The following is a 24,819-nucleotide window of genomic DNA, read 5'->3' as shown; positions in this document are numbered from 1 at the left end:
GCAGGGCTAAGGCAGCTTCTATGGCTTTTTCGAAACATGTTCCTCTTGTAGAAATTTGTAGAGCAGCAACCTGGACTTCAATGCATACTTTTACTAAGTACTACTCATTAGCCTTAGAGTCTATAGGACTCTGTATCCCACCATCTTGTGTTAGAGTTAGTGCTTGTTCGTCTATCCCATCAGTGGGAGTATGCAAAGGCCCCACAAAGAAATAATAATGAAGATAACTTACATGTAACTGAAGTTCTTTGAGATTGACTATGCATATGGACACTCCCCGCCCCTCTCTACCGACTTCCTTGGAATCCTGCTTACCAAGGGGCCTGGGATGGGAGGTGAGGAACTGAGGTGGCCAGAGAGCCACACTCTTTTATACCCTTGCCATGGAATGTTAAATGTCTGCTAAGAAGGTGTGTGAGTTCTCCAATGGGCATTGCTAGCTGGCATTTCACTGGTCATAGCATCCCATGAGTGTGAATATGCAGAGTCCATATTGAAGAACTCTGTTTACAGATAAGTAACCTTCATTTTTCTAACATATCTTTTCATAAGCCCTTGCTAGGACATAGGCCCTCCCAGTTCCCCAAAATCATGATGTGTGGTTCTTTCTGACTGTTCTTCTCCTTCCTAGCCCCTGCTGGGAGAGAGGATATTCCTTTCAAAACAACTTGGTCTCTCATCATGTTAGAAACAGGAGGCGGCAGAAAGAATTTGTCACCTGGGAATTTTTTCTCTGAACAAAGTCCAAAACCGCACATTGCCCACACTTCAGTTACTGGCTAACCTAAGATGAAGTTATAGTTTTGGGAATCTTTGACTGGAGAAAAAGGGACAGGAGTCAGTGACAGAGTGAAAATTCTCAGCTACTACTGGTGGGCTCTAAATTTATTTGCATATAAAGACTTTGTAAAGACTGCCAGTCTGGTCTGTACTAATGGAATCATTCTGCAGGAAAGAATTACCCAGGTAAGTAATTTTTTTAAACTGTGATTCATTATAAAATCAAAAGTATTTTAATTCATTTCAATTTTAACTTGTTGACCAGAGAATATTCAATTGAAAACGTAATACAGGGTTGATTTGATGCTACAGTATATACATTTTTAATGATCAGTGTTATTCCTGAGTCAAGCATAGTCTGATTTTGTACCTAAGTGCATAGTCAGTTTGTCTCCATTCTGTGTTGTATATTAGAGACGTTCATTTAATTTTAAACAGATCTCCAAATCTCAAGCAATTAAAAATTAGGATAATGCCGCATTTAAGATTCCCATTACACCTTTTTGCATCCATCATGTGTGGTGAATGACACAATTAGTTCCATTCTCAATTGTTTGACTTTGTCTAACTTCCATTTCCAGCCATTGGATTTTGATATACCAACAGATTAAAGTGCTCTCAAGTATTAGATATTTTCTCCCTGTCTAGGTTGGTAATATGCAGAAAGTTCAGTAACTGCTCCAGAGCAGACTATTTCAACATGATAAGAAAACCAGGAAAAACTTGCCTTCTTAACATACCAGAAAAGAAAATATTTGGAACACAGATGTGTGGTAATGGTGTAATAGAAGATGGGGAGTGTGGTATGGATGAGGTTAGTAATTAAAGATTTAGTTTCATGCATATTTTACAGAAACATTATTGTTTGTTTTATCCAACTTCAAAACTGCTCCAGGAAACATGGTTTTATGATGGAAGTGCTGTTCATGGTTCCATAGTTAAGACTGAACTGAGTTTTGTACTTAAAGCAGGGATTCAACTATTTTGTTATTATGTATGAAAAACACATCTTATGCACATCAAAATTACAGCTTTGAGTACAAAGTGAACTACTCTTTGTGTACACACTGAATTTTAAGAGGATGTTTTAAAAAAATACAGGAATATATTTCCCACTTTTGTTTAATTAATCCATAAACTCAGCGGTCATAGCCTATGACTGGAGAATTGGTAATACAGTACCTATTTTTAAGAAAGGGGAAAAAGTGATCCAGGAAACTACATGCCTGTTAGTATGACCTCAGTTGTATGCAAGATCTTGGAACAAATTTTGATAGTGAAAGTAGTTAAGAGTATAGAGGTAAACAGTAATTGGGATAAAATACAACATGGATTTATAAAAGGTAGATCATGTCAGAGCAACCTGATCTCTTTCTTTGTGAAGATTACTGATTATTTTAGAGAAAGGAAGTGGAGTAGATCTAATCTACTTGGATTTCAGTAAGGCATTTGATAGAGTTACACATGAGAAATTATTAGCTAAATTAGAGAACATGGGGATTAATATGAGAATTGAAGGGTAAATAAGGAACTGGTTAAAGTGGAGACTTAACGAATTATACTGAAAGGTAACCTGTCAAAGGTTACTTTGGAGTTCCTCAGGGATCGGTCTTGGGACCAGTCTGATTTAACATTTTTATGAATAACCTTGTGTTGCCTGATTTTAGGAGGTTAATATTATTAATTTGGATAGTATGGATTATAGGCTCGCCAATTAATCCAATCAAAAGATAAGATTCTGTCCCAGAATCAGGCTACACAGAGTTAACAAGGAACCTTGGGATGTTTGACAAGATGCTCACACTGAGACAAATATAGCCTCATAGACTTTTATTGAGATAAATGGAATAATAATCAAATACTAATCAAATTGTAAAATAATCAGACTTACAAATGCAATAATAAAAATAACGAGGAGTACGTGTGGCACCTTAGAGACTAACACATTCATTTGAGTATAAGCTTTCGTGGGCTAAAGCCCACTTCATCAGATGAATGCAGTGGAAAATACAGTAGGAAGATAGATAGATATATACAGAGAACATGAAAAAATGGGGGTTGCCATACCAACTCTTAATGAGACCAATCAATTAAGGTGGGCTATTATCAGCAGGAGAAAACAAAACAAAACAACTTTTGTAGTGATAATGAGGATGGCCCATTTCAAACAGTTGACAAGAAGGTTTGAGTAACAGTAGTGGGAAAATTAGCATGGGGAAATAGTTTTTAGTTAGTGTAATGACTCATCCACTGCCAGTCTTTATTCAAGCCTAATTTAATGGTGTCCAGTTTGCAGATTAATTCCAGTTCTGCTGTTTCTAGTTGGAGTCTGTTTTTGAAGTTTTTTTGTCGAACAATTAGGTCTATAATTGAGTGTCCAGGGAGGTTGAAGTGTTCTCCGACTGGTTTTTGAATGTTATAATTCTTGACGTCTGATTTGTCTGACAAATACCTACAAGATCACCTTCAGCCAAACCGGACAGTCTCTACGCAAAAGAATAAAAGGACACAAATCAGACGTCAAGAATTATAACATTATATCAGAGGGATAAATATCAGGGACATGAGTTATTTAATTTAAGATCCAATGTGGACACAAGAATAAATGGATCTAAATGTTCATCAACAAGTTTAGGCTTGAAATGAGATAGTGGTTTCTAACCATCAGTGGAGTGAAGTTCTGAAACAGCCTTTCCGGGGAGCAGTGAGGACAAAAAACCTAACTAGCTTGATATCTTTATGGAAGGGATGGTATGAGGGGTCTGCCTACAATGGAATGTAGCTAGTCTCCAACTCCCAGTAGCAAATATGCCAAACAGTCCATGATGGAACACTAGATGGGGATGGATCTGAGTTACTACAGATAATTATTTTGCAGGTGTCTGGCTGGTTGGTCTTGCTGAAATTCTGAGGGTCCAAATGACCACCATACTTGTGGTCAGGAAGGAATTTTCCCCCAAGTCAGATTGGCAGATACTTGGTGGGTGGGGAGAGGTTTGTCTTCCTCTGCAGCATGGGGCCTGGGTCACTTGCAGGCTTAAACTAGTGTAAATGGTGGATTCTCTGTAATTTGAAATCTTTAAATCATGATTTGAGGACTTCAGTAACTCAGCCAGAAGTTATGGGTCTATTGCAAGAGTGAGTGGGTGAGGATCTATAGCAGGATGATCATGATGGTCCTTTTTGGCTTTAAAGTCTATGAGTCTGAGTCTAATACTGACCATAAGTCCTACAGCTTCCATTCAAATCAACAGAAGTAATGTATAATGAGGCATCTCTTTGTGTGCATTTTTATGTGAATTCTACTGTATATATTACTTGCCTACTAACAGGATCAAACCCTTTGCATACAAACCTAGCCCCCATCCTCGATGGCCACAGAGGGCCCTTTTGCAAGAGGCCTGTGTGCTTCCACTAGTGAAGGGAGGGTGCAACAGATGTGGGGGGTTGTGCAAAGGGTGAGCAAAGGACAAGCCCCTTGCAATGTTTACTTCAGTCATTGAGATGCAGCTTTGGTGAACAAAGAACTGGAAGTCATTGAGTCCGGCCCCCTGCTATCGCAGGAAACCCTGTCATATAATCCTATCAAGCTCCTACTACTTCTACTGGAAAGCTGTTCCAGAACTTCACTCCTCTGATGGTTACTTCTAATTTCCAGTCTGACTTTATTCATGGCCAGTTCATTGTCCTGGGTAGGCTGGCTTCCTGCCTTTTTATGCAACTGCAGAGTGCATGCCACACCTACTTGATCCTAGTGTTTAAAATTGTGTTTCCTAACACTTGTGTTAATGTCACTACTCAAGTCTTTTACAGAATAGTCAAGTCTGGAGAAAGACTGATGGGTTAGCCATGCACAAGCTTCTTCCTCTCTACTCCACTAATAGCACCAGACCTGGACCCAGGAGGAGTGGTCAGAAGTACTGGCCCCTAACTTCTGCTGCTAACAGAACTATTATCCTGGCCTCAGCCAAAAGGGATCCACTCTGCACTTGTGAATCTTTAATCTTGTTCCCCTCCCTGCTCATCTGATTTCTCTTAACCCAATTATATTGCTCCCAATGCAGCAAACCATGGTACTTCAGGAATGCCCCTTGCTGTGCTTGTCCACCCAGAGATCCTCCTGTTTCTGACTGAGATGTTGTTCACACACTCACATTGCAGTCCATGGTGAGTGCCTTATAAGTACTCTGGATACCATAGCAAAAAGGTTGAATCATTGCTTTAAGTGCAAAGTAGAACTCAACCTGCATTATGAAGTCATTACCAGCACCTCCATAGTAGGCTTATTGTACTAATTTAAATGACATATATGAGCACAAAGAGCCAAATTTGTTAACATAACCCAGTGTAGTGGGGCAACTGCCCTACTCCTGGAGAACAGGGGTTAAAAGCAGCCAAGCTAGGCTGATTGCGGAAGCAGCCACAGCTGGGGCCATGCCCAATCAGGGCCCAGCTGGCCCTGATAAAAGGGCTGGGGGCCAGGAACTAGAGGAGTCTCACTCTAGCCCTGCAGTGGGAAGGGCTAGCTGCCTGAGAGCAAGGTACCTGAAGCAGAACAGTGCTGGGGTAAAGGGAGCTGGGGGAGCTCCAGCCTGGTAACCCCCTAGGCTGCAGGCCTTGGTGAAGGCCTATAAAGGTACTGGGGCTACAGAGGTGAAGCCTGGGGCTAGGTAAAGGCAGTAGGTCCTAACCCCTTGCCAATGATGAGTGGCTATTACAGAGTGCAATCTGCTGCAGTGAAAGGGGGGCTAGATGATGACTGGCAGTAGCCACTGAGGCAAGGTGGGTGTAGAGGGTTGGGGGTTCCCCTGGGAGGGGAGATGCAGAGAGTGGGGGTACTGCTGGGGCAGAACCCTGAGGTAAAGGGGCATTGGGGTCTGGGAGGGACAAAGGGCCTAAGGCAGGTGAGCCACTGGCCAGCAGAGGGTGCTCCAGAGCTGAAAAAGAGCTAATTCACACAGTGACCAGCAGGAGGCTCCCCATCAGTGAGTAGCTGACCTGCTACACCCAGTCACTGTCCAATATTAACCAGTGTTAAACAAGGTTTAGTATACAGATACCACAACCTGCTTAATATCATGGCAAGCACCCCAAATTCTTTGAACCTATTATTAAAGATGCAGAAGAAAAAGAAAAACAGTTCAAGCATTTGAAATGTAAAGTATTAAATGAGGCTTTTATTTTAACAATATCCTCTTTTCCTTAGCTGGACAGGTGTGTGTGTGGGTTTTTTTGTTTTTGTTTTTGGGGTTTTTTTTAAAGGAAGCTCCCTTATTTGACAGAGTTTTAGATGGTGTCAAAGATAATAACGATTCTTGTTGTGGCGGTGGGGGGGAAGAAAGGCTAGAATTGTTTTTGCATTGTTTTTGAAGTCTGATCCTGGAAAAACCAAGACAAACACACAAAACAGGAGAGCTAAGAACAGCAAGAATAGAAAATGCAGTTTCTGTCTCTGATGCTGACTCTTACTTGCAACCTGATTGCTGTGCCTGTGTTTCTACAACACAGAGTCTTATCAGTCATGCTGAGACGTGAAAAACTTGTACCAGCATTGAGCTGTTTAGGGCACTGTTTTTAGCTGCTTTTCTGGTCACAGTCTTACAGCCAGATTGCAAAATATACAGTCTGCCAGCTAAACCAGGCTTTGATTAAACAGAAGGAAAAAAGAGTGTGTTAGAAAAGAGAAGAAATAAGGTGAGGAAGGAAGAGGACACATAGAGGAAGATTATGGGTGGGTGTGATGAAGTCTCTCATCCCAGCTGGGGTTCAGGATTTAGCCAGAGCATGTGTAGGTGGCAGTGCCCTTCTGGGTTCCTTTCTCTGGCCTGATTTGGCCTGTGGTATCAGTAAAACCCTCTTTGTGTAAATGAATTCAGTCTGTCTTTGTCATATATGCAATTCTTTAAGAAAAGACATTACAGATCATTGTGACTATATAAACTTTCACTTCCTTTGAGGACCTCTGATGAACAGCTGACACACATCCTCTCTCTCTGGTATTTTTGCTGCTACCATCCAGTATTTACTCCTTGTTTGTTTTAGACTCAGAGTTAATAGGGTTTAGTCTTTTCTCCCCAGGAACTGGAAAACCAAGAGATACTCTTTCTTGTGGTAATTATATATAGCATCACTTCAAGATGTGGCAATAAGGTGCCTAAATAACTTGGGGCTTGTCTACACTTGAAATGCAATGGTGGCACAGCTGCAGCATTCCAGTTCTGTCTACACCATGGTGTTGTCTACACTAGAGGTGAGGTTGGCTTAAATTTGTCACTCCGAGGTGTGGGTTTTTCACACCCTTGAGTGATGTAGCTAGGCCAACTTAACTTTTTAGTGTAGACCAGGTCTTACACCATGATCTACTTATGTGGGAAGCTTCTGGGACTAGGGACGCCAAGCTCAGCTCATTTCAGCCTCTTCAGGTTCCCTTCTCAGAGGTCTACTAACGCTTCTTCGCTTAGCCCATTCTCCAGGCAAGTCTAGCCTCTGACTGCCCTGTCACAATTCCCAGATCTCCCTCTGTTGAGATCCACTTTCCAACTGTCACCTTGACCAACCCCCCCCCCCGAGGTTCTACCTCCTGTGGTGACATCACCTCTAGTTGTCACCAGCCTCAGCAGTTCCTTCACACTTACATTTTACAGCTGAGCTTTTAATTAGGGTAAATGTATAGGCCCAATTAGCACAACTGGCTACAAACAGACTCAGGTCAACAGCTTGGATAACTTCACAGGGGCCAGTGTGACATCAGTGCTAACTCAATCAATCACCACCCATCATCTGCAGCTAATTTGGATGCCACAATTCTATTGGGTATAATGGCTCTGATTCAAGGAGAGATTGGACACATGCAGTTTATTTGGCCAAACTCAGTGATCTTTAAAGATTACATAGCTGCATACTAGCTTGAACGTCAGTGCTTAAAAGGCTCCCCACCTTAAAAGGTTGTCTTGGCACCACTCCCATTTTGGCAACATAGACAGGAGAACTGAGGCGGGAGTACAGGGGGTGCCCTTAAGCCATGGAGATATGGGGACTCAGGCACTATGCTATTCCCACACCTAATATCACATAGTGCCAGCCTCACTAACATAACCCCATGAGCCAGTAAGTCCATTAGAAAATCAGTGCCAGATTCACAAAGTACATTTTGGCTTCTTTGTGCTACTCTAGTATATTGGTGAATCTGCCTTTTAAAGTTTATATTAAAATAAAACTCTTTAATTTTGTTTGCAAATATCTTAAAACCATTAGAAATATTACATATATCTATGGTACTTACATAACTGTAATGTCTAGCACCTCACAATCTTTTTTTAATGTATTTATCCTCACAACATCCCTATGAGATCGTACTTCCTCTTGCCCCCATTTTACAGATAGTTTTTCTGTTCCTCAGTTCCCTAAGTGACTTGCCTAAGCTCACAGCAGAGCAGGAATCGAACCCAGTATCCTTAGTCCCAAGCAGCTGCCCTAATCACTAGATCATCCTTCCTCTCTTGATGGTTGCATTCTCTTTTGATTCCTTGTGTAGCAGAAATAGCACATAATAATAGTAATAATACTTTTTAGAAAATTCTAGATAATTAGAACTAGGTAAGAAATGGGTGTTTCTCTCTCAAATTCACTGTGCTTTTTTACTGTTTAAAATCAAACAATAAATGGTAAGAGCTGTATTATTATAGGAGAGTCCCACAGTAGATTTTTATGGTAAGGTACTATTCATTTTGTACTTGAAGGTGTGTCTACAGGGCGGTTGTTGCGTATCCAATTGTGTAATAAAGCCAGGTGCTGCTTGTATTTCTGGACTTTGTTGCAAAAACTGTCAGATAAGAAAAATGTATAGTAGGTTTTGTATTTTATGGCAAACTGAATGTTTAATTATTTTTTTAAAAAGTTAATAGCCAGTGACAATGCTATTCATTTTTACAATTTTCTTCTGAAATACTTCATCTGCTAATCCCATGTAGATGAGCTGGGATTAGAGCTGGGCAATTTGTTTTTAGCAAATTATTTATTTGCTGAAAAAGTGGTTTTGGATTGACCAAAATTTCTTCGCAGATTTGTGTAGAGTTCACTGAATGATTTTGACCAAACCAAAATATCAAAATGTTTCAATAATGTTCAAATGAAATGTTTTGTTTCACCTCAAATCAAATGTTTTTGTTTTAACTTTAGGCATTTTGACAAAAGCAAAAGAGGAGAAATTTACAAAGTGCTGGTGATGAGACTCCCTTATAACCTTTAGCCAATGGTTAGGGTCCTTTCTTGGTATGCTCATTTACAATCCTCCATCTTTGGCTTATGTGGAGAAAGGATTTAAACTTGGGTTTCCCATATTATACGAGAGTGCCCTAGCCACTGGGATATTGTGGTATCGTCTTTCTCAATGTCTCCTATTGAAGCTGTTCCATCCTTTAATAATTAATTAAATAGTCATTGGAGTAGGGACTTGAACTTGGGTCCCCTACATTCTAGGTAAATGTCCAAGCTACCAGCCTAGAAAGTCATTGCCTTCCTGAGTCTCATAGCTATCCATTATTATTATGCATGACTGAATAATCATTGGGTCAGGGAAAGCATGAGAATGATTCCATAACCTGGCAATTAGGGCACTCACCTAGGATGGCAGCTAAAGCTATCAATGACAGACTGGTGAGAGGTTGAAAGGACCTGTCCATCAACATCCTCTCCAGAATGTTCTGCCTCCATTGGCAATGCATGGCTCCAAACCCTATTGGAATGTCTGCTCAGCTTTTGGGAGCAAGCCTTGCAGCCTTGGTCAACAGACTTGTGCTAGCAGTGTGTACTCTAGTGTACTGTGTAGACAGTGCTTTGATGTTGCAGCTTGGGCTGGAGCTCAGACTCCGAACCTGGGGCAGGTGGAGTGGGCTTGAGAGCACAAGCTCTAGCCTGAGTCAAAATGTCAAAGCACTGGCTACACAGCTAAAAAAGTGTACTAGCATGAGCCCTGCTAGCACAAGTTTGTGGACCTTGGCTGGGAAACTTGCTCCCAAATGCTGTGTAGACATACCCTATGTGACTTCAAAACATCCCCAAATTCATATTTTCCCCAATATTATGTTCCTACATGGCCTTCTAATTTCTCTCTATTGTCCTCTTCCTTCATCATCATCCTTGGCTATTCCAGCTCCCAGTGCAAGATATCCTTATTTAGACAGAAATAAGTTCCTCTTCTGCACCCTCTCAAGATCTCTCTGAGATTCCTCAGATCATCTGGAGGAGACCTTGGTGAAAGCCAGGCCCCCAACTAAGGGTTCCACAATAAAGGATCAAATCACCTCCTGTAGACCCCAGAAAACCCTGTGTCAACAGCAGAGCGTTCTTGTGCTGGTCAATAGATAAGGGACTCAGCAGAGAAGCTCCTGGGATTGGAGAACTCTATATTCATTTCCTCTACCTACCATCCTTACAGCCCTTTACTTCCATCTTGATGAGTAGGAGCCCTCTGACAGCAATCCAACTTTATCGCGTCACCCAATCCTTCCACACCAGTTTCTCAGGAAAACTTGGCAAAAGTTCCAAAGGATGTTTTCTGGCAGATGTGTCAAATATTTGCCAAAAGCCTGCATTTACTCAAAGATTCATGGAATCCTCTAGACTTGGCAGAGGAGGAAGCATCCAGACTCTCCTTTCAGGCCATAGGTAAAACAAAACACATTCTTACAGATCTACTTCTCTACTCCAGACCTGTCTTTCTCTCTCCAAACAGAAATCTCAGCATATCTCTTTGATGTCTCCTCGTGGATATCCAGCCATCAGCTCAAGCTCAACATGGCTAAAACAGAACTCATCTGTTTCTCTCCATCCCCACTGTGCCCTCCACAATACCTCCTTTTGATCAAGGTGTACAACACCATCCTGTCTGTCCCTCAGGCCCGTAACTTAGGTGCCATCTTTGAGCTGGACCATTCTCTAGGACCTCACTTCCAGGCAGTTTGTAAACCTTGCTAATTATTTCTGTATAACATATCTAAAATGTGGCCTTTCTTATCCAATCAGACACCTAAAATTCTCATCCCAGCTCTCATCATCTCACAACTGAATTACTGCAACATCCTTCTCTCTGGTCTTGACAAATGCAATCTTTGCCCATTCATATCCTTTCATAATGCTGCTGCAAAGATCATTTTCCTAGTCTGTCGCTTTGACCATATCACCTGTCCCTGTACTTCCCTCTCCTGTCTCCCTCTTCTCTATCACATTAAATATATGCTACTTTTCTTCACTTTTGAGTTCCTTCTTGACCAGTCAGCTCTCATTTACCATGTAATCTCTCATTTACTATTGAGCTGTCAATGCTCAACTCCAATCCACCCCTGATGCCAGCCTCCATTACCCTCTTGTCACATTTTCAAACAAAGACTTTCATATTTTCACCCATACTGCCTCTCATGCTTGGGAGGAGCTCTCCATAAACGCTGATTAAAACTAAGCAATTACCCTCCAAAATGCATGTCAAAACTGTCCTTTTCCTTAATGCCTACCAAAAAAATGACAATAGTTAGGCTGCTGGAGACCACTGCCTATCAAGCTGTCCAATACTGTCAGATTGTTTCCTTGCATGCTACCCCATGTATCTGTAGCCATCATTTGTATCTTGTCTTATACTTGGGCTCTGGCTCTTTGAGGCAGGGACTGTCTTCTTGTTCTGTGTTTGTACAGTGCCGAGCACAATGGGATCTGGGTCCTTGACTGCGACTCCTAGGTGCTACAGTCTTCTACTAAGTACTCATTCTGGAGAGCATATTTATAGGTGGGTCCCATCCCCTTCTCCCCAGTGACAGACAGATTCAGCTTCTGAACACTGTAGGTGAAGTGACCCCAGGTCTAGCTATTTTCAGCAGACTCAACATGGAAAAAATTAATAGATGGGCAAAAACTATATTTTCCGTTCATTGTTATTGATTAAAGCATGAAGTGTTTATCATTTGGGAGTGGAAAAGAATCTCAACTATTTTAAATACTGGAATTAGAGTGCACTCCTTAATTAACAGCATAAGGAGTATTTATGTTGCATCTTCTTCTTACCTGATCTGTGTTAAAATAAAAGGCAAAGCAACTGCAGGTGGGTTTTTCCTTTCCTGTTAGATGTTTGGGGGCTCCTAAAACAAACATATTTTAAGAAGGCAAATGGTGGCTCATGAAATAGGTCTCCAGAGAGAAATCACCTCCAGATCCTTGTTTTCTTACTTTTTCTGCATATTTCCCCTTGTATATGAAGCTGTTAAAATATTAGTGAATGTGACCTTCCCTAGTACTGCAATGGGACTTCAAACTGGTGCCCAGCGGATGTATTTAAGCAAGATGGAACTCCATGCGGTGACAATGACTGTTGTTTCCAAGGGAGATGCTGTAAGCATGAAAGACAGTGCAAAGCTATATTTGGCAAAGGCAAGACCTGCATTATTATTTACAAAAACACATAGCAGCATGAATTAACTCTTAGGAAATTGGCCAGTTCTTATATGATGGTCATCTGGGGACTTGGTAACAGACTTTTTTGGGCAAGGGGCCCTGCCACAAAGGAGGGGGAGTTCGTGCGGCTGCTGGGAGTGGCTGCAGTCTTGGTTGATCCTGCCTCACCTCTGCTCTTTTCCATGAGCTTGCCCTGTCTAATCAGTGGATTCTGTATATCACATCTACATAATAGGATGGTTATTCTATAACGCCAATCATTGCAATATCTAAACAGACACACATCCCTACTTCCTATTTCCCCTGCTGCTGGATCCTACATGCTTCCTCAGCACCAGAAACAATAGAAGAGGTTTGGAATGGCTCCTAGCACACAAGGCAGCTGACTTTTAGGAACAGGTGGTTTGGAAATTTGGGGTAGATACCTCCTTATGGCTACAGAAGGTGCTAGGTGACATTTAGTGAAATACAAAGCATTTTAAAGTGGAAAGAGTGCTGAGACACCCAGGAAGAATATCATCATTCTCAATACCTACTTTGCTGTAATGGGGTGGACTAGATCCAGAGGCCCCCTGCTGGAGGCCTTGTCGCCCTGCCTCTTCTCTCCCCAGAAGAGTGCAGAGAAGTCCTCCAGACTGCCTAGATGGGCTGCAGGGTGTAAACAATCAGAGAGGCTGCTGAAGTGACCAATTGGGGGTCAGAAGGGCCATATAAAAGGAAGCAGCGGAGGCAGAGCGACCAGTTCTTTCTGAAGCTCAAAGAGGGAGGACTGGGTGCCTGGCTGGCTGGAAGCACAGCAGGACCATGGAAAGGTTAGTGTGCGTAGGCTGAGCCCGGAACCTAGCCAGACTGGGCGAGGTATCATGATGGGATCTGCTGGTCTGGTTTAAGAATGAGCCCAGGGAGGGCTGGTGAAAGGATGCCAACTGAAGATACCAAGATAGGCCCCTGTTAGGCTGTTAAAGAAGGCTGTACCTCCGGGAAGGAAGCCTTGGTGTTATGGCCCTATACCAGGGCCATGAGAGAGAACTGGAAACTATATATCCTGGAAGGGAGGGGCAGTGTGTGTCTCTCAGCTGGAAGGCTGAGTCACTGAAGAACCACCAAAAGAACCATCACTTGGGGAGGGGAGGAAGGCGTGCTCATGAGAGGCAAGTGCCACCATGTTCAAAACTGAGTGATTGCAGGCATGTATTGGACCAGAGACGGGGGGTGCTTGTGAGAGTCAGATGCCAACACAGTTACATCTGGTCTGAAGGGTTAATATCCTAAAAAGATATAAAATTCCCAGTTGCCATGTATTTGGGTTGTTTGCAATGCTCATTCATTGTTTTTACTGTGTAGAACCCACATGCGCAGAAAAGTGAGATTTCTCATGCTTTGAATAGTTTTTTCCCTTTCAGTCAAATCAGTTTCTCATTTTAGTTACATTTTTATGCTGTGTTACAGAATAGAACCAAATGCAATCTCTAGTTCAGATGGCCAAATTTTGAAAGTGACAGTTTTACAGGCCATAATAACCAAGAGCTAGTGTATAGAAAGCCACTTGCAATTATATTTTCAAAAACAGGAGCCAAAGATTAGTCTTGATGGCCTGCCTTTCCTTCCGATTCCTAACTATTCCATTGCCTGTAGACATTTCATCTAGCTTATCTGCCATTCCATCATGAATGCTAAGCCCCAAAACTCTATCAGCATAATAGTTTTAAATGGCTCTGGATCTGTGTATTTAGATGTGACCCCTTGCCCCTATGACACACCACCACTCTTTGAGAGAATGCCAACTAGAGTGATCATCCCCTCTGTGATAGTTGAGGAGACTTCTCACTCTGTTTATGACATCCTTGGCTCTCTAGCCAAAGGTTGTGTAAAACTGGAGGTATAGTCCAGTGTCTTGAAAACTGCAAAAGCAGGATGGTGTACTCCTGCTTCTGTTCAAGAAGTGTCAAAAAAGCAAATTATATTAAGAACATAAGACTGGCCATATGGTGTCAGACCAGTGATCCATCTAGCCTATCCTGTCTTCTGACAGCGACCAGTGCCAGATGCTTCAGAGGTAGTGCACAGAACAGGGCAATCCACTCAGTGATTCCCTGTCATCCAGTCCCAGCTTCTAGCTGTCATACATTTAGGGACACTCAGAGAATGGTGTTGCACCCTGACCATTTTTGCTAATACCCCTTGATAGACTTATCCTCCGTGAACTTATCTGATACTTTTTTGATCACAGTTATACTTTGGCCTTCACAACATCCCCTGGTAATATATTCCATCAGTTGACTGTGCGTTGTGTGGAAAAAGTATTTCCATAGGTTTGTTTTAAACCTACTGCCTATTAATTTCATTGGGTGACCTCTGGTTTGTGTGTTATGAGAAGGCATAAATAACATTTCCCTATTAGCTTTAGGCACATCATTCATGATTGTATACACCTCTATCATATTTCCCCTCAGTCGTCTTTCCCAAATTGAACAGTCTGTCTTTTTTTAATTTCTCTTCATATAAAAACTATTCCATACCCCTTATCATTTATTTGCCCTTCTCTGTACCTTTTCCAATTCTAATTGGTCTTTTTTGACATAGGGCGACCAAAACTGCATGACTTATTCAAGGTGTGGGCACACCATGGATTTATATAGTGGCATGATATTTTCGGTCTTATTATCTATTCCTTTCCTAATGGTTCCTACATTTGTTAGCTTTTTTGACTGATGCTGTACATTGAGCAGATGTTTTCAGTGAACTATCCACAATGACTCCCAGATCTTTTCTGAGTAGTAACAGCTAATTTAGATTCCATCATTTTGTATGTGTAGTTGGTATTGTTTTTCCAGTATGCATTACTTTGCATTCATCACCTCCTGTAGAGTATATTGTGGTGCGGAATGTATGGCTAACACAGATCACCACTTAATGTTTGCCCATATGGAGTTGATGCTCCGACGAGCTGGTAAACCCTCTGCGATGATGAAGATGTTTGACATTGATGCACTTCACGTGCCAGGTTTAGCCAACTGGTTTTGTATCGACGTCAGCAAATAGATTCTCAGCTCTAGCCAACCTGCTGGATGACATGGAAGTTGCCTGGTCTCTGTTCACTTCTATCCTCCTCCAATCTGCTGAGCAGATGATTGGCTATAGGTGTCCAGCACGTCGACCAGGGCTATCAGAGGAGGCCTTCTAGATAATTAAATTGAAGGCCACAGCCTGCCAGCATGTCGATAAGTGCACTCATAACCAGCTGAAGTGAAAATTTTAACACCCTGGCACTCCGCAATCGAGAGACATATTATAACCAAGTTATGGATTATATTGAATTTGGCTTAGCTAGGGGCAGCCTTCCATGTGATCCACAACCTCAGAGGTCCAGAGGTTGTCTCTATGAATGGCATCCTAAACGACAGCCAAGGCCATCCTCTCACAGATGATGACATCCTTTCACGCTGTGTGGAACATTATCACAGTGCCCTGAACCACCCTCCAGCTGCTGCTTGCTCAGAGCTGGATGATTTGGCAGCCATGGTGGTTCCAGACCCAGACACTTGTACTGATGCACTAACATTGGATGAAGTGAAGCATGCTGTAAACTGAAAAACAGATGCACAGCTGGTGCTAATGGCATCTCCTAGAGCTGCTAAAATGTGCTATTGACCCTATAGCAGAATCACTTCTGACGATCTTTCATCTGGTGTGGAGAACTGAAACCTTGCCAACTGCTTGGAAGGATGGTATTGTTGTTTCACTTTATAATGGCAAGGGACCGCACAGTGAATGTAAGAACTACAAGCTGATCACCTTGTTTTCTGTTCCAGGGAAGGTGTTTGCACATGTTCTGCTGGCATGCTTGGAGCCTCTGCTACATTGGAAGTGTTGCCCCCAAAAGTCAGGCTTTATGAGGAACAGGTCCACATTAGACACCATTTTGTCCCTCCACTTGTTGTCGGAGATACAGCATGAGCTCAGGAAGCCCCTGCATGTAGCATACGTTGATCTTAGAGCTGCATTTGATTCAGTTGATTGTGTCATGCTATGGAAGGCACCTTTTAAATCAGTATCAGGCTAGGCTGTGTCTTGGCCCTTACACTCTTTTTTTGGGAAATGGATTTCATAATGTAGCATTCTTTCAGACCTTGACTATGCTGATGATGATCTAGTACAGAGCCCCAACAGGCTTCATAAGGCACTCCAGCAAATAGAGGAGGAGTTGGCTAAGATTGGCCTCCATGTTTTGTGATCAAAGACAAAGCTGCAAAATCTAGGATCAAGTCCACCCGTGACTCCAATCTCTTAATAAACTGTCAAAGCAGTCTCCAGCTTTTGCTATTTGGTTTTTATACTCACCGGTTCCTCCAACTCTCACATGGAGGTTCTCCATCGGATTGGCATTGCAGCATCTACCTTGAGTTGTTTACGATGACTATGGAACCAATATCTCAGCACAACAACCAAGTTCAGGATCTATCCAAGCTGTATCCTCCCCATACTGTTGTATGGCTGTGAAACCTGGACACTGCGCCACTCAGACTGGGCAAAGTTGGAGGATTTCCACACAAAATGTCAATGTCGTATATTGGACATGTCGTGAGAATGCCACAAGATGTTCCAGTGAATGCCATTCTCCGGCTTGTAACATCCGGGATAAAATTCCACCAATTAAGGGGTAGAGGTGGCCCAGAGGCAGACCCCCTATTACCTGGGTTCCTCAAGTCTGAAACAGACCAAATAGCAAACTATCACTATGGCCGACTGTTCAGCTAAGCGTTGAAGAAGGTTGTTTTTCCAGTATACATTACTTTGCATTTGTCAACATTGAATTTCATCTGCCATTGTCACTTAGTCTAATGAGATTCCTTTGTGACTATGCAGTCACTTTGGACTTCACTATCTTGAGTAATTTTGTATTGTCTGCAAAACTTTACCATATCACTGACTATCCCTTTTTTTCCCAGAGCATTTATGAATATGCTGAACTGCACTGGTTCCAGATCCTGGGGGACAACACTATTTACATCTCTCCATTCTGAAAACTGACCATCTATTTCTATCTTCTCTATTCTACATTTTAACTGGTTACTGATGCAGGAGAGGACCTTCCTTCCTATCCCATGATTGCTATAGCCACTGGACCACCCTTGTCCATGTGCTTTTTGACCCCCTCAAAGAATTCTAATAGATTGGTGAGGCATGATTTCCCTTTACAAAAGCCATGTTGACTTTCCCCCAATATATCATATTCAGAATTATAGGATAGATGTTCTTTACTATAGTTTCAACCAGTTGCCTCATACTGAAGTTGTGTTTACTGGGCTGTAATTGCCTGGATTGCCTCTGGAGCTTTTTTAAAACTCAGCATCACATTAGCTATCTGCCAGTCATCTGATACAGAGATTGATTTAAGTGATAGGTTACATACCACAAAAAGAAAAGGAGTACTTGTGGCACCTTAGAGACTAACAAATTTATTAGAGCATAAGCTTTCGTGAGCTACAGCTCACTTTATGCTCTAATAAATGTTAGTCTCTAAGGTGCCACAAGTACTCCTTTTCTTTTTGCGAATACAGACTAACACGGCTGCTACTCTGAAACCTGTTACGTACCACAGTTAGCAGTTCTGCAATTTCATATTGGAGTTTCTTCAGAAGTCTTGGGTGAATACTGTGTCCTAATGACTTATTGCTGTTTAATTTATCATTTTGTTCCAAAACTGTCTCTACTGAGACCTGAATCTGGGACAGTTCCTCAGATTTGTCACCTGAAAAGAGAGGCTCAGGTGTAGGGATCTCCCTCTCATTCTCTGCAATGAAGATGATGCAAAGAATTCATTTAGCTTTTATACAAAGGCCTTGTCTTCCTGAGTGCTCCTTTAGTAGCTCTGTTGTCCAGTGGCCCCTGATTGGAATATGTGCTGCTTCTGATGTGCTAATTTTTTTTGCTATTACTTTTTGTGTCTTTTGATAGTTGCTCTTCACATTTTTTGATGTATGCCTTTTTGTCTCTAACCATCTTTTACTCTGTTTATCCATCGTGGCATTTTTTCCCTTCTCTTCCTGTTTTTTTTCCTTAATTTGGGATATTAATGGAGTTCGAGCCTCTATTTTGGTGTTTTGTTTTGTTTTTTTTAAAGTTTTCATAAAGCTTGCAGGCATGACTTCCCCTATCCTTTTGTATAGTTCCCCTTTTCAAAGTTAAATACTGCTGTGATGGGTTTCATTGGTACTTTCCTCCCTACAAGGATGTTACATTGAATTATATTATGGTTGCTATTATTGAGTGTTTTAGCTATATTGACCACTTGCACCGAATCCTGTGCTCCACTTAAGACTAAATCAAGAATTGCCTCTCACCTTGTAGGTTCCAGGACTACCTGCTCCAAGAAGGACTCAGTAATGGTGCCTAGATATTTTATCTCTGCATCCTGTCCTGACGTGATATGTTCCCATTCAGTATGGGGATAGTTGAAATCCCCCATTATTACTGCATTTCTGTTTTTGTAGCATCTCTAATTTCCCCTGGCATCTCACCATCACCATCCTGGTCAGCTGGTAGGTAGTATATTCCTTCTCATTCAAAGATGGAATTTTTATCCATAGAGATTCTGTGGTACTGTTTTATTTTAAGGTTTTTGCTATATTTGACTCTGTGCTTTTTCACATATAGTGATGCTCCCCCACCAGGATGATCTACTGTGTCATTCCGATATACTTTGTGCCCTGGTATAACCATGTCTGATTAATTCATTCTACCAAGTTTCTGTGATGCCCATTATATTAATATCCTCATTTAATACCAGGCTTTCAATTGCACCCAAATTTGTCAGTATTTATTTGTGTGCCTTCATGTGATGTAATTGAATGGCACTCTTTCATTTCACTGATTCTCTTCAGGTCTATCCTCTCCTCTTTACTATGGCATAGACTATCCTCTTTAATAAATCCTCCTCTAAGAAATGTCTCTCTCTCTCTGAATAATGTAATCCTCCACACCTGTCATCTTTCCCCCCAGCCCTTGGTTTAAAAACTCCTCTATGGGCCTTTTATATTTTATATGCCACCAATTACTGCATGAGGCTTTTAGTTTTCACATACACCCAGTTCAAACACACGTGTGGTAGAGGCTGCAGCCCAGATAATTGTCAGATTCACTCCACACCTTCTGACAATGAAGGAAAGATTATGAATATTCTGGGCAGAAAAGTATTTACTTCTGCTACATTTGGTATAAGAGTGGCTAATGATCAAGCCGTGATGGAACACTACTGATATCTTTTCCCCATAGCTGGTGGTTATATGCAAAATCCCTCCCTGAACATCAGAGGAAGTTGGCTAATGACCTCATTTCTGGCAGACAACTTGTTGCAAAAACATGGTTTAAGGGCATTTGATGCCTCTGACACTTTTGCAAGAGCAGTTGCTTCTGCCATCACTCTCAAATTATAAGCATGGCTTAGATCATCTGCTCACCCTCCAGAAAGGGACTAGAATGGAGAATCTTCCCTTTGAAAGAGAGAGATCATTTAGTAATACGATGGATGAAGGCTTCGAGAAAATAAGACACTAGGTTTACAGACAGAGCTTTGGGATTATAGCAACAGCCCAGAAGATCTGGTGCACCAGTATTCAGCTATCAGAAGCACCAATACTCATTATTGTCTTTGACATCTTATTTTTCACATTGCTCCCATCAGCAGCATCAGCAAAGTAGAAAATCTTTTAAACCCTGTGCAAAGGGTAAACAAACCCCCATGGTCAACATCTGGAACAGGGCTCAGGCCTCAAGTTTCATGAGTCCTGAGAAGTGCAGACCAATTTTGAGACATTTCTTACCTATCTCATTTGAAGACTTCTATGTCATGTCTATGACAGCTAGAGTGCTATAGCCCCAGTATATCTTGACTTTAGTAAGGCTTTTGATACTGTTCACATGACCTCCTCATAAACAAACTAGGGAAATCCAACCTAGATGAAGCTACTTTTAAGGTGCATAACTGGTTGGAGAACTGTTCCCAGAGAGTAGTTATCAGTGGTTCACATTCAAACTGGAAAGGTATATCAAGTAGAGTCCCAAAGAGATCAGTTCTCGGTCCAGTTCTGTTCATTGTTTGGAATATGTGCTGCTTCTGCTATGCTAAATTTTTTTTTTTGCTATTACTTTTTGTGTCTTTTGATAGTTGCTCTTCAGATTTTTTTGATGTATGCCTTTTTGTCTCTAACCATCTTTTTCTCTGTTTATACATTATACCTAGAAGGAAATGTGGTCTATCCAGCAATGACTGACAAAAGAACAGACATATTTAGATATGTCTCTAATATTGACCATATCAAGGGATCTGACCTGCCTCTGTCCTGATGGACTGTCTCAAGATGAAGAGAGTAGTTTTCAACTGTCCAGCAGTATCAGCAACAAAAATCTCAACTATATCCAACCTGGGCGGGGGAGCTCACATTGACAATTTGACAGTTTATGGCCAGTGGAACTCCCAGGAAAAATAAACTACACATCAGTGTGCTAGAACTCAGAGCAATATGCTGGGCTCTTGAATCTTTTATGTTTCACTTGAAAATTTGCACTATGTTCAAATATAAGGACAATACAGGCCAGCTTCAATCAAGGAAAGTGTTGTATTATATAAACAAGCAAGGATGGTACTCATTCCACACATCTATGCAGTGAAGCAGTGGATGTGGGGCAGTGGTGCATTCAACACAGGATCTCTCCTGTACTGCAATACCTAGCAGGGAAATGCAACAGTATTGTGGACCAACTGAGCAGAACTCTAGGATTGGTCATTGAAGACCTCAGTGATGCACAAGATCTTCAACTTGTGGGAGTCATCTGCATGTAGATCTCATTGCAACCAGGCATAATGCCCCAGATTTTGCTCAAGAGCAGGAAGAGAAAGCTAATCCATCCCAGACACATTCCTGATACACTGGTGGCAAAGTCTTCTGTATGCTTTCCCCGCATTTCTCATCCACAAGATGGTAAAAATGATAAAACTGGACCAAGCCAAAGTAACTCTAGTGGCTCCATTGTGGCCAACTGATTCTCAGTCCTCTATCTAACAAAAGGTGTTTACCAATCTCCTCCTCCTTCCTCCCAGATTTGTTGGAGAGTTGATCAGATCTGACAATCTGGGCTGTGGGTCTTCGATAAAATTAGAACAATCTTGCTGTCTACTGGTTCATGTCCTACTTAACTGTAGGAAAGAATCAACCCTTAAGTGTTATAACCTCAAATGGAAGAGATTCAGTCTCTGCATAAAGAGTAGTAATGTAGCTTCAACAATGGCTCCGGTTCATCATATTTTAGGATAACTGCTACAGCTGAAACTTTCATACCTTTTTTTATCAGCAGTCAATGTCCATCTAGCACCTATATTGCTATACCACTTTCTCATAGATAAGTCTGTATTTACACACAGCATAGTTAAGACCTTTATGAAAGTGTTCAGTAAACTTTTGTACCTGTTAAAAACCTCTATCCAGCATGGAACCTCCAGTAGGTAAAGAAGCTTCCATTTGAGCCAATAGCAGAATGGTGTCTATTTTAACTCTCAGTGAAAACAGTTTTTATCATAGAATCGTAGACATGTAGGGCTGGAAGGGAACTTGAGAAGTCATGAAGTCCAGTCCCCTGCACTGAGTCAGGACCAAGTAAACCTAGACCATCCCTGGCAAGTGTTTGTCCAACCTGTTCTAAAAGCTTCCAATAATGGGGATTCCACAGCCTCCCTTGGAAGCCTATTCAACAGCTTAATTAACCTTATAGTTAGTTTTTCCTAATATCTAATCTAAATCTCCCTTGCTGAAGAGTAAACCCTTTATTGCAGCAAGGGAAGTTATAGCCATAACATCTGTGTAATTACTGGGATTTGCTCTGTGCTGGAGTACATTAAATGTCTAAGGAACTAGGAGCATGCCTTCTGTACAGCAATTTAGAAGCAAGTGCTGTAGGTGCTTTAGCAGCTAAGCCTTGTAGATGATAGCCCTGGTAGGTCCCAATGATTAAGTGAGAGGGTAATGCACTAGGGCTGGTAAGGAAGGCAAAGTTTGCCAATACCCTAGGTATAGAGGCTTCACAGTTACAGTTTGGAAGTTTTGCAATAGGGGGTTCTTGTTTTGGGCCTTGGGGCAGTCCTCCTAAAAATCAGGGCACTTCAGGACTCGTGCCCTCTCCAGTCTAGTTTCTGTTGAAGAAAATAGGCTCTTCTGGGTTTCTAGACCAGACTCGGTTAGTTTCTCTCATTGGGGCCCTCTGTACTAGCTTTCTTCCACTGTCCCATAAGTCCCATACAGGCCTGCACCCAGCTGTAACTTTCAGCAGTCACAACCTGTTCCATCACATCTGCACCAGGGGTGCCTCCCATAGGTGTTAATATGCAGGGATCATTTAAAATAACTCTGGTTATTGGTGAATACCTCAGTTTCCCCTTAACCTCTTGAAATGATTGGAGGAATTAGTGCAATGCATTGTATGCTCTGTTTCTGTCTTGTCATTTACCTTGTGCTTCCCCCCCCGTTTTGCAGCAGCATATTGGGCCTCACTGAATTGTTTCAAAGCAGTGAATACTAAAGGTGACTTGTGTGGCAACTGTGGTGGGGATGGACTTACTTACAATAAGTGTCAAAACAAGTAAGTTTATATTATATAATGCACTGGAAAATGTACTAAGAAACCACGGTAAATAAAAATCCCTTATTTTAAGTAGTGTAGAAAAATAAATCATAGACAAGTGAGAGGAGACACAGCAGCATTTTACCAGTAGTACAGTTTAATCCTTTCATAGTTAGAAAGTCCCTAATGGGTTTGAAGGTGGCTTGATTTTTTTTTTAAAGGTAGTTCTACATATTCTCCTTTGCAGCCCACTAGCAAACATTGTCATAACTCTTCTAAAAAGAAAAGGAGTACTTGTGGCACCTTAAAGACTAACAAATTTATTAGAGCATAAGCTTTCGTGAGCTACAGCTCACTTCATCGGATGCATTTGGTGGAAAAAACAGAGGAGAGATTTATATACACACACACACACACACACACACACAGAGAACATGAAACAATGGGTTTATCATACACACTGTAAGGAGAGTGATCACTTAAGATAAGCCATCACCAACAGCAGGGGGGGGGAAGGAGGAAAACCTTTCATGGTGACAAGCAGACAGTCCTTGCTTACAGACAGCCCCCCAATCTGAAGCAAATACTCACCAGCAACCACACACCACACAACAGAACCACTAACCCAGGAACCTATCCTTGCAACAAAGCCCGTTGCCAACTCTGTCCACATATCTATTCAGGGATACCATCATAGGGCCTAATCACATCAGCCCACACTATCAGAGGCTCGTTCACCTGCGCATCTACCAATGTGATATATGCCATCGTGTGCCAGCAATGCCCCTCTGCCATGTACATTGGCCAAACTGGACAGTCTCTACGTAAAAGAATGAATGGACACAAATCAGACGTCAAGAATTATAACATTCAAAAACCAGTTGGAGAACACTTCAATCTCTCTGGTCACTCGATCACAGACCTAAGAGTGGCTATCCTTCAACAAAAAAGCTTCAAAAACAGACTCCAACGAGAGACTGCTGAATTGGAATTAATTTGCAAACTGGATACAATTAACTTAGGCTTGAATAGAGACTGGGAATGGAGGAGTCATTACACAAAGTAAAACTATTTCCCCATGGTATTCTCCCTCCCACCCCACCCCCCACTGTTCCTCTGATATTCTTGTTAACTGCTGGAATTAGCCTACCTGCTTGTCACCATGAAAGGTTTTCCTCCTTCCCCCCCCTGCTGTTGGTGATGGCTTATCTTAAGTGATCACTCTCCTTACAGTGTGTATGATAAACCCATTGTTTCATGTTCTCTGTGTGTGTGTATATAAATCTCTCCTCTGTTTTTTCCACCAAATGCATCCGATGAAGTGAGCTGTAGCTCACGAAAGCTTATGCTCTAATAAATTTGTTAGTCTTTAAGGTGCCACAAGTACTCCTTTTCTTTTTGCGAATACAGACTAACACGGCTGCTACTCTGAAACCTATAACTCTTCTAGTTTCATTCAGCCTCAGAAAGCTAGTACACAGTTGAAAAGATTAGCTGGTGGTCTTCTCAGCTATGCTGTTTTGCATTGAACAACTTGTTGGCAACTAGAGATTACTTGCTAATAGATGTTGAATCTTAGATGTTGCTTGACTCTGACACCTTGATTGTCAGCCAGGAGGGTGGAGGAAGCACAGGCTTCTTTGTGAGCCATGGTAACATTGCAAGGCCAAAGGGCTTCAGTCAAGGACCACAGCAGCAGCTATGGCAGCAGCCATTGCATACAAACAACCCACAGTTTGTAGCCAACAAGGCAACACCAAGCCTTTTTCCTCTCCTCCAGTTTTTGAAGATGGTGGCTGGGTAGTTCCTTCCCCTTGGAATTCCTCCTTGGGGACTCCCTTGCTAAGTCAGAATGGGACCCTCTTCTTCTGAGGTTATTGGCATTACCCACTGGGGATTGATTAGATCAGAATTTATTGAAACCAAGAACCTCCCCATTCTGGTACTTTCTGGCTTAAAGTCCACTGATCAAGAAACTTATCCAGT

At 41.8% G+C, this 24,819-nt stretch overlaps 1 pseudogene; it reads left to right on the top strand.

The window, feature by feature from the left end:
- LOC122457848 overlaps positions 1 to 22,855 on the top strand; it is a 118,941-nt pseudogene extending 96,086 nt beyond the window's left edge.
- The last annotated feature ends 1,964 nt before the right edge of the window (positions 22,856 to 24,819 follow it).

Source organism: Dermochelys coriacea, chromosome 1 (assembly GCF_009764565.3).
Source record: "Dermochelys coriacea isolate rDerCor1 chromosome 1, rDerCor1.pri.v4, whole genome shotgun sequence".
NCBI classification, from domain to species: domain Eukaryota; kingdom Metazoa; phylum Chordata; order Testudines; family Dermochelyidae; genus Dermochelys; species Dermochelys coriacea.
The sequence above is the reverse complement of the archived record's forward strand: the minus strand, read 5'-3'. Positions and strand labels throughout refer to the sequence as shown.